Below are 11,422 nucleotides of genomic sequence, written 5' to 3' on the forward strand. Positions count from 1 at the left end.
ATTTATGGGAAATGCAGGTATGTGATTAGTCCTACTTATGTCCGTGCATTATGCAGGATTAGCAGCATCAAAGAAAATAAAAGAAATGGTAAAGTTCAAGACCCTTCACAGCCTCCACGAGTTCCTCACGGCAGGTGGGATGGCTCTGTCGGACTTTGACGACCTCCCGCAGCTTTCCGAGTACCCACACTTGGTCTTGGACTTGCTGCTTGAGAACAACCATATCCGCCGCGAATTGGACACGAAGGACTTCCCATTTCCACTTCGGCGCAAACAGTTCCCCATTGTCCCAGCCTTCGCGATGACCATCAACAAGGCGCAAGGGCAAACTGTTCACAACCTGGGATTATATCTACCAACGCCATGCTTCTCGCACGGCAAACTGTACGTGGCACTATCGCGAGTCACGGCAAGATCCAACATCAAGGCGCTTATTGAGGGACCTGACGACGAGGAAGAAGACCGAGTGTACACGAAGAATATCGTGTATCGCCAGATATTTCAATAAGTTGCATTATATATTTGAATAAGTTGCATTCTTTAATATTGTCGATTGAGCGTCTCATAAAAATGCATATAACCTCACAAAAATAAACATAAAACAATCACCAAAACATGTCTATTGTGTCCAGCCACTTTCAACTCCCCACCAACCAAGTATGTACACACCGCCCGCGAAGCGGGCGTCGACTGCTAGTCTCTATATAAGGTACAGATATTTTGCTGTGACGGTTTCACCTGAAGACGGAAGCTTGTGTTGCCTCCGAAACGTTGTGATTTTTATTGTTTTATTTGTATTAATTTTAATTTAATTTTTAACCTACGTTACTTTACCGAAAGAACTAAGAGTATGAATCCTTGCAGTCACGAAAGCTTCAAATCTAGAATCATTACCACCCTTCATAATCACCACCCATCATCATCATCACCACCATCCATTATCAAGAAACATCATCACCACCCATCATAAATAACAAACACACACAGGTACAACCATAGATATGTAACCTGACACAGACGTAGATAACAGACACACACAAATAAACAATCTCATTAACAACTTAATCATGAAAAGCCCATATTACCACTGCCAGGATAGGTGCACACAGACACATCCTTTACACAATAATAATTTACATGGAACTCAAATGCACACTTAGTACAACCACCTCACTCACTTAAATATAACTACAGATCAATAACTATACTACAAACCTGAATTTAAAGGTAAAAAAAACCAATGGGATGGTGTTCATACGCTTGAAATGTAATGAATGAAATGCAAGTTAATAATTCCAATTAAACAAAAAATAACTACGAACAAATATGAAGCCTGAGGCCTAGGTATATGCCAGGCCTGATGGCCAGGCATCGCTTCAGTCCTCGCCGCAGTAACGGTGACATCAAAGACAGCACAAAGCGAGGGGGCAAATGTTTAATGTCGAAACGAGGGCTCTGCTGTTTCCGGTGACGCACACCACCCGCACTGCACCACGTGGTGCGCCCGCAAAGCGCGTGGGGGCGGAGCCTCGCTGTAGTGACGTCACCTCTGTTATGTCATAGCCACGCCTCCACCCGCAGTCGAGAGGAATGCGCACGAGTGAGCAGCAGCAGAAGAAGCCTTTGCAGAGCGAATTCTCAACGAGGTGAGAGCATCCCTGTTGACGATGTGTGTTGTTTATTTTTATTGCACGTTTTGACTACAAACTAAAGCTTCATTATTTTTGAATATGTTGGTATTTGGATTTTTTGCTACCAAATTAGGACTATTAGTTAGGTTACTTGGCATGCTCTGATATGTTGCTGTTACTGTCATTGTTTAGACCCAAAGCAAGTTAACATTTTAAACGTTCATAACTAACCTGTTTAAATCTCATATAATATGATTAACATGTCTATAATTATTGTGTTCTGATTGCCTGCATAATTGTGCCCTGCATTACATGTTTTGAATGTTATCCAACACGGGGGAGGAGTCTGCCTTTTAGTTCAGACCCAAGCTGCTGCCATAGACGTCTCCTATCTGTGACGTCACAGCCACATGGGCGGTATCTCGTCATTCTCGGGTCATAACAAATTATTTAAGTATGGTCATTTGACCCCAATGACCTACAAGACATAGGGGGGCCTTTATCAAGCAGTCGATTAATACAAATGGGCTGTGCATCAACATGCTTGTCTGGATTAGAGGTTAAACATCACGGTTATGTCTGGCGATTATTTGTAATGCAATAGGCAGTTGGAATAAACATGTTCGCGTGGGTGGATGAGTGAGTGATCTGACGCACGCGTGAGTGGGAAAACAAGCGAGTGAGTGGACTTGTAAAACAAACGGCACGAAAGTGATTTGATTGGTACAGCGAGTGGTCAATATGTAATTATTGAGAGGATGAGTGAATCAAAAGGTTGCTAAATCTGAGCGTTTTTACAACCTCTCCAGCCCCTCCAACATCAAACAGAAACGACTCCTTCACCACAAAACATGGACAGACAACGCAAGTGGGCTGATATCTTGGAGGACTATGATGGTAAGTCCCAAATACCTGCAGCACGTGGTTTTTATGCAGAGGAGGCAGCTCCCTTATTAATTTATTTTAGTAGACGTGTGCAGACAGCATGGATTTAGAACTGAGTTTCAACCATATTGGTTTAAATGGGGGTCTCAACTTAATGAAATTGATGATCTCAACATGCATACAAAAATATTACTTGTAAAGTTTTACTGCCATGTGATTAATATTTCTCAACAGCAGGTCATGTTATGTGTTAAGAGGTAATTGCAGGAATCTCAGAATTAGTTCCGTGAATCTCCACGTGCTTCGTTCTCTAATACATTACTCGTCGTTTGAATTAATTTTGTTTTCCGTAGCCCAGGAGTCATGGCGCCAGTCGACCACGTGGGGGGACATTATGGATGAAGTGGACCCTTTCCCAGGCCAAAGCTATGAAAATCGTTCCCCAAAGGTGTGTATGGGGTCTATGGGAGTCAAACATCACATTCTCTCCACACTCCCACACCATTGCACCAAAACATCACTACACCTCACATCACCACACCATCTCTTCACATCACCTTTCTCATCACACCACACCACCACCAACTCAATACAATATATTCTTAGGTTTTTTCGGTAAAGTCACGTATGTGACTCTTTCTTAGGTTTTTTCGGTGAAGTCACATACGTGAGTATGAATCCTTGCAGTCACGAAAGCTTCAAATCGATAATCAATACAATATCATAGAGCCTCATAAAGCGTCAATTCCATCACAAGCCACCGTCTCTCCAGAACATTCCACAATTTCACCTCTCCATATCACAACACCATCTCCCAACACCATCACTCCATCCCTCCATCATCACGTCATGCCATGAGTTAACGTGCATATTTTCATCCGTACAAAGATGTGCCAGTATGCATTTTTGTTTGCATATGTGCCCGTCCATGTTTGTGTGCCTGCGAGAATGGATGTTGTCCTGAGTGCGCATGTCTGAATGGTCATGTGCTTATCTTCGCGTGAACAGAGGAGCATTGGGGAGGTGAAGAACTTCAGTGGAGTGAAGCGTCTCCAGGAGGACAAGCGCCTTGCGAAGGAGAAATGCCCAATGGAAGAGAAGCGCCCCAATGAGGTGAAGTGCCTCGCCAAGGTGAAGCACCAAACGGAGCAGAAGTGCCTTCGAAACAAAATCCTCAACGACGTCAAACGCGTCATGGAAAAGCGCCTCCTTGAAGAAACGCGCTTCATGGAGGAGAAGCGCCTTCGCGAGGTGAAGCGTCTCAAGGAGAAGCATCTGGAGGAAGAGAAGCGCCTCATAGATGTGAAGCGGGTCAAGGAAGAGAAGCGCCTCATGGAGGAGAAGCGCCTCTTTGAGGTGAAGCGTCTCATAGAGCTGAAGCGTCTCGAGAAGAAGAAGAAGCGTCTTGAGGAGAGGCGCTTTCGCAAGGTGAAGCTCCTCGAGGAGAAACGTCTCATGCAGGAGAAGCGCCTCGTTGAGGTGAAGCGTCAAGAGGAGGAGGAGGAGGACTTGATGGAGGAGAAGCGTCTTGTGGAGCAAAAGCGCCTAGAGGAGGAAGAGCGCCTCGCCAAGATCGAGCGACAATGGCTCCAGACCGATACCACCAGCAGCACCACCACCACTGCCATCGCCACCACCGCTACCACCACCGCCACCGCCGCCACATCCTCCAATCCTGTGTGGGGCCCAATTGCTCCGAGCTTTGGAGAAGAGGGCTTCCAAGAAGATAAAGAAAACTCCGGAGTCGCTGAGCCACGGTAAACCAGTCTGCGTGTGCATCCCCTGTGTGTTTATTTTTGTTATTTATTGCCATACTTCTCACGCAACATCAGCCTTACTCGGTCTTAAGACTTTTTTTCAGGAGGATCCTGCCAAGTTTGCTCGCATTTTGCAAGAAAGTTGCTACTGTTTGCGATCCAAATTGAACGATTTGCATTGCTTGTGTGGGTTCAGTAACAGGTAGAAAGCTGCAGAACATTACCAGAACAGGTAGCTGCATAATCCACACGGAGAATGTGGCCAAACGTGGAAATCAAACCCAGGTCAATGTTGCTGTGAGGCACAGGTGCTCAAGCCCTGTCGTGCTCTCAAAATTCACAGACACTGCAAACCCCACGTGTACATTCCGCTATACTGAGGACAGATTTATTTTTCATAACTGGTTTCTGGGTTAGACCACATAACGAAGTGGGCATATCTTCACCATGTAACCCTCCTTCCACCGTGAGATGTTCGCTGTCTATCGCCTGTTTCCAGGCCAGCTGCCAAGTTGCCTCGAAATGCACAGCGACAGCTACCACTGAGAGGGGTGTCCAATTTAAAACGCGATGAGATGAGAGATGCGAGAGGCTCATCGCATGCAATGCACTCTGAGATGCCTTCGACGTCAAGGGAGGTGGGTCTCTCGACCACGAATCACTGTCGGACACTTTTTAGAAATCGTGGATGTGTTGAAGCGACCAAATTGTTGTGCACTCATTCTTCACCGCTTACAGTTCAGATCTTGCTTCCCGCCTTGGCTATTATTGCTGCTGCATTAACCACACAGATACACACCCATTCCGTCACAGTGGACGTTCAGGATCTCTATCGATGCCATTTGAAATGCTTAGGACATTATGTGCAAGAGGTCAATTAGAATATACATATAGAAAGTTTCAATCTAGATTTGAAGTTTTCGTGACTACAGGGATCCATACTCTTTGGTTATATCGGTAAATTCACGTAGGTATGAAATAAAATAAATTAAACTAAATCACGACGTTTCGATGGCCATGTCGTTATTGCAAGACAGTTTCTTGCTGTGGTTTCCCACCTGATGATGATTGCTTGTGTTTCAATCGAAACGTTGTGATTTAATTTATTTTATTTTATTCCTACGTGACTTTACCGAAAGAACCAAAAAATGTCACTTCAAATTATTCAGCTAAATTTGCACAGCAAGCCACCCACTACTGTGAAACTACAGCAGTCTGTGTGAGACATAACTGCACCTATCTCAAGGATAGCCTGGCGCCATGAGAATGACAGCACCAATACTAAGCACACTCACTGGTCATGTCGTTATTGCTGTTTCTATTCAGCTCGAATTAATCCGCCACACATTCCACCCACGGACGATGCCTTCATATCCGCCTGCCCGCCGTACCTTTCTTCATTATTGACAACTTGCAGTTCAGCACACGGCAGATGCCTGCACAGCGCGACTCACGACCTCCTCTCGATACCAAGATCCAGGATGGTCATCGTGTCTATGCGCCGCTTCCCGGTGGCAGCCCCAACAGTCTGGAACGATATCCCTCTGCACATTCGCAGCATCACCTCAATCGCCTCTTTCAAGAGACACTTAAAAACTCACCTCTACAATCATGCTTTTGAGCGACTTTGAGCTTGGCTCCGCGCCTCTGAGTTGCGGCCACTACGTCTGCAAATTTGCGCGCGTTACAAATTGAACTATTATTATTATATGGCGATGTCTGCCGTAGCAGCAAGGTGGAACGGTGTCGTGTTTGACAGACAACCATCACAGTTTTACCATGTCTAGTGGTGGTCTCCCTGTTACAGGTTGAGTCAAGACTAAGAATATGCAGTCTATTATTAGTCTTAAGCCTCACCTTACCATATTAATAAAAGTATGCGGCCCTTGCCCCACCACCTTCTCCAACCATTATATAAACGAAGTGGTAGCTTCTGAAATCTCTCATTTACTTGATACAGCTGTCGTGGCTGTGACGGTACCAACTGAAGACGGAAGCTTGTGTTGCCTCAGAAATGTCGTTATTTTTATTTTTTTATTTTATTTTACTTTTTAATGTTACGTGACTTTACCGAAAAAACCTAAGAATATGAATCATTGCAGTCACGAAAGCTTCAAATCTAGAACGGTGTCGTGTTGTCTCTTCACAGATCTGAGCCAGCTCAGCCCTCCTCCTCACTCGTCCAGGCCTTTGAAGTGAAGACAGAGGTTGTGGAGAAGGAGACGAATGAAGAGGTGAAGGAGGAGATGATGGAGGATGAGGTAGAGACAGAGGAGGAGGAGAAATCGGAGGAAGAGAAGGCAAAGGAGGACGAGATTGTGATGGTGACAATGGAGGAGAACACGGAGGGAGAGGAGAAAGACAATACGGAGATGGAGGACAAGGAGACAACAAAGGATGAACAGATGGTCGTGGTGGAGGACATGGAGACGACGTACAAAGGGGCAACAATGGTGGTAGAGGAGGAAGAGAAAACGGTGGTGGAGATGGTGGTGCCGGAAGTTGAGGAGGAGATGATGGAGGAAGAGATGGTGCTAGCGGAGGAGAAGAAGATGGAGAAGATGGAGATGGCGCAGGAAGAGGAGGAGGTAGAGGAGAAGATGGTGGTGGAGGATGAAGAAGAGGGGATGGAGGAGGATGAGACGGAGGAGAAGATGGAAGAGGTTCAGGTGGAGATGCACGAAAAGAAGAGGAAGCGAGGGGGCCTCGCTCGCTTGGCGAGAGCGATCGCCTCACTCCTCCGCCGCGTGCTGCTTTGTGGCGGCAGGTCCACCGCCCAGTAGGGGTGGTGGCGGTGGTCGTGCATCGGTGCCAACCGTGACCGCTATCACCACACTACCCGCCCACCCCGTGATACTCGCTACACACACCACACGGTTCCACAGAGAGACGGTGCCACTGGGACCACAGCTGGGGAATGAAGCTGAGCAGCAGATGCCAGGACTACAGCGGAGAATGACTGCTGCCAGGAGACCTCACATCACACAGACACACGGGACTATTCCATTAGCATAGCCGGCCCCACACTGGGCCCCTTCCATGCTGGTTTTCATCCAGGCAGTCCTCATGGGATGACCTTGCCATGGTTTCCAGGACATGGTCGTATTAGCATTTTATTGTGCTTGAATGTATGTTATGTGCAAATGCACATCATTAGTCGTAAATGCGAGGGAGGGGTTAAGAGGTGCACGTTTAATCCAGTGTTAACATTTATTTTAGCATCATATTTAAGGACACTGTTGTTGATAAGAATTCGTCTGGACGTGGCACGTGCCTTGTTCTACTCGATCAACCAAATTTAGTACAATGTTGGTCATACAGGAGTGTGATTTCATTCATGAGTAGTATTCACAGAGCCCCTATGACACTAACCTACCTAAAGTTATGGTTAAAAAAAGTAATCTTAAGTGACTTAATTCTCAGCTCAGACATGATCATCGCAATTATTTCCAAAGACGTGTGGGGTCCTGCGAGAGCAGGTCCCGACTACAAACAGCTGGGCAGCAGAATCGGAAGTAGCTGCGTCGCCCTCAAAATGTGATGTTGCTGCTGTTGTTGTCGCTGCTGTTGTTGCTGTTGTAGTTGCTTCTGTTGCTGTGATAAACGCAGGGAGGTGGTGTTCCCTGATGGGATGACGCCTTTGATTAAAGCCTCTGATCAAACTCACCCGATTGACGCCCTTGATCGTCGCATTTGATCAACTCTGATATTGCATACTCTCACATGTTAAGCTCTATCATAGTGAAACATAATATTATAACCTATGAACTACAACCTATCCATTGTAACGCTGTAAAAGAATATTACCTATTGGGTTTCACTCCCTCGTCGAGAAGGCCGTTCTCTTCCGTTTCTAAAGTTACATGCTCATTTCTCTGCATTCACTTTAAATCGAGGACAAAGTTTTTCCATTTATTCAAAATAAGCGCACAATTACACACTGCGATGCACTTATGAAGCACAATGGGCACATTACCCTTCGGTATGTTAATAGACATGCGGATTGTACCTTCCAAAATTAACAATCGAATGCAAATATCCTGAAAGACAAAGGATTGGATCCTAGGGGGGGAGTTATAAGGCGGCTCAGAAGCAGAGCTCAATGCCATTTCGAGAGGGAACTTGATGAGGTTGGACGCTCGACTCGTCGCTCTGCTGATCGGCCTTCTACCGCGAGACAACGCAGCCTGGCGAGTACAATTGCTGTGTCGACAGTTAGTCGACTTTCCGTCGGGAGAGTTCGTGGCGACATCTTCAGAAGGGTTCTAGACATCAATATATAACGTGAATCTCCAAGTAAGTGTCTATTTTCTCAGATAAACTCTTTATCGTGTTTGTCGTCAAATTTATGGGATTTTTTTGCGTCTCGGTTAGACCCGAGTGTCGTTCTTTTCTTAGCCGTTAACAAAATCCAAAACTCAACGCTAAACATCCTTAGGGCCGATAGCGTACTTTTGACTCGATAACACCGCTGCTGTTACAACGCTCACATGGAGCAGAGACGCTCTCCACAGCCCCACGCACACGGAGGCAAGAAGCCATTCAATTGCTCTGTGTGTGGGAAGTCATTTTCATGGCCATCATATCTTCAGAGACACCAGAGAACACACACGGGCGAAAAGCCGTTCCTGTGCCCTGTGTGTGGGATAGCATTTTCACTTTCAGCAAACTGCCAACGCCATCAGAAAACACACACAGGCGTGAAGCCATTCTTGTGCTCTGTGTGTGGGAAGGCATTTGCACACTCGTCAACTCTTCAAACTCATCAGAGAACGCACACGGGCGAGAAGCCATTCCTGTGCCCTGTGTGTGGGAAGACATTTGCACAGTCATCAACCATGAACAGGCATCAGAAGGTTCACAATGATAGGACACTGAAATCAAAAGCTGAAATTCAAGGTGCTGCAATGAGTCCTGAAGAAGTTTCCACCTTCGATCCCATGCAGTTGGATCCCGAGAGATGGCTGGATGTAATGGAGTGGCTCGAGAGTCAACCAGAGAGCTCGGGGTGAGTACTTTTGTGTGTAATTTTGACCATTTTAGTTTGACAGTTTTTGTGAGTTTAATTACGTGCACAGTGGTGGTTTGTAATGTTATCGGATTACTTGCCGAAGTGGTGTGATGAGCACTGGTTGTGAGAGGGTTCAATTGTAGTCGTTAAGTGTTCCTGTTGAGCTAAAGTTGGAATGCGTCTGTAGGTACATCTTTACTCAACATTTTAAACGGGTTCTTTTTCAAGTGTATAGCTTTTTTTGATTGGTATTAATTGACTTTAGATAGCCGGTTTTCAGGATGTACATTGATGACGCGTTCGTTGGATATATGGCCTTGACTTTAACATAGACGCACAGTGAACACATGTGGTGAACTAATAAGAAAATCATGGGGAATGAAACTTTAACGCTTTGGTATTCCTGGAACGGAAATGGTTTGCATTGTACTGGAAATGTGTGAACATAGGACATAATAAATATTCCCTTCCAGTTTTGACGTCAAAATGATTGCAGATGAATAAAAACGTATTTTTAACAAATGTTCGTCCGTTCTTTATTTTATAATGTTCCTAGAAAAAATATGTTAAGAGAATTTCAGGTGGAGGATCTCCGTCACACAAGTGTACCCTTAACCGGCAGCATCTTGGCTGTCTACCCGATTAGCACGTGTTCCTTGAGGGGAAAGGTCCCCGTAGTTAATCGTTCATCAACGTACCAGTCACTTATCCCGAAGTATGTCGGGGATAAACTGTTCTGGATAACATGTAGACTGTAATACTATTAACGATAACACCAAAGATTAAACGATTATAAACTAGTGTATTAGTAGGTATTATAATATCATTAGAAGCATTACAATCACAGTGTGGTCGTATAAGAATCGCTAATATGTATGTATAGTGTACAACAACAACTGCAGCAGCAACTGCTGCAGCAGCAACTGCTGCAGCAGCAACACAAGTCTGACCTTAACCAGCAACGTCTTGGCTGTCTCCACCATCAACATGTGTTCCTAGAGGGGAAAGGTCCCCGTTATAAATAGTTTAGCATCGTGCCTTTCCCTAATTCTGAAATATACTGGAGATCACTTGTACTCTAAAAAATGTAAACTGTAACGCTTTAAAGATAGCATTAAACATTAAACGAATATAAACTAGTTTTTTTATATAATTTATAAGACCGTAAACGGAGGGACAGTATTAGAATATCTATACTCGCGTAGGTATAAATAAAACAAAATAAATAACGACGTTTCGGACGCAACACAAACGCCCGAAACGATGTCTGCAGCAGACATCGTGCTGCTCGCAGCAGACATCGCGGATATCGCGATTTTCACCTGAAGACGTGCGCTTGTGTTTCGTCCGAAACGTGATTTACTTTGTTTTATTTCGACCTACGCGACTTTACCGAAAGAACCAACGAGTATTTATTCCTGCAGTCACGAAAGCTTCAAATAAATATTAGAATATCATTAGAAGTATTATAATCACAATGTGATCGTATTCGAATCACACTCTATGCATATGTATGTATAATAGGGTACGTGCAAGCGAACTGTGCTCGTATGTATGTAATATGTATGTCCTTGGACATGCGAACCGGGGGTCTGATATGCGAACTGGAGGGTACAGGATTAGGATCGGATAAAAAATGATTAGAATAACATTATGGTCGTATTAGAATTACACTGAGCTAGAATGTATGTTATATGTAGATGCACATCGGGAGTCGTAAATGCAACCTGGGAGGTGCGTGGTTTAGAATCGCATTAAAATTATTATAATAACAACGTGGTCCTATTATAATCACGCTATCTACTGCTGCTGTTGTTCGGGTGGCGGCTTTCGATTCGGGCTCAGCTCTTCCTTTACTCGCCTGGTTGGTGCCGCGGGACGCAGCGTCTCATCCGACAGGCGTAGCAGCAGCTGGGTGATGGCATCCGTGAGTTTGTCAACTTTCTCTTCAAGTTGAGGCCGTCTCCCTCGTGGTCTCCTCCCTCTGGGCGTGCTGTGGGTTGCTCATGGCCGAGGTGGAACTGCATGTTTAATTGGGTGTAGACGTTATTTTAGCAACATATTTAAGTACAGTGTTGTGTTTAGAATGCGTCTAGACAAGGAAGGTGACTTGTCCTACACGGGCAGCCAAAATGATT

At 45.1% G+C, this 11,422-nt stretch overlaps 1 protein-coding gene across 1 annotated transcript in view; it reads right to left on the reverse strand.

Moving 5' to 3' along the window:
• LOC144953347 (uncharacterized) overlaps nt 1–11,422 on the reverse strand; it is a 142,030-nt gene that overhangs the window by 31,602 nt on the left and 99,006 nt on the right. The window lies entirely within an intron of this gene.

The sequence above is a fragment of the Lampetra fluviatilis genome, chromosome 74 (assembly GCF_964198595.1).
Source record: "Lampetra fluviatilis chromosome 74, kcLamFluv1.1, whole genome shotgun sequence".
NCBI classification, from domain to species: domain Eukaryota; kingdom Metazoa; phylum Chordata; class Hyperoartia; order Petromyzontiformes; family Petromyzontidae; genus Lampetra; species Lampetra fluviatilis.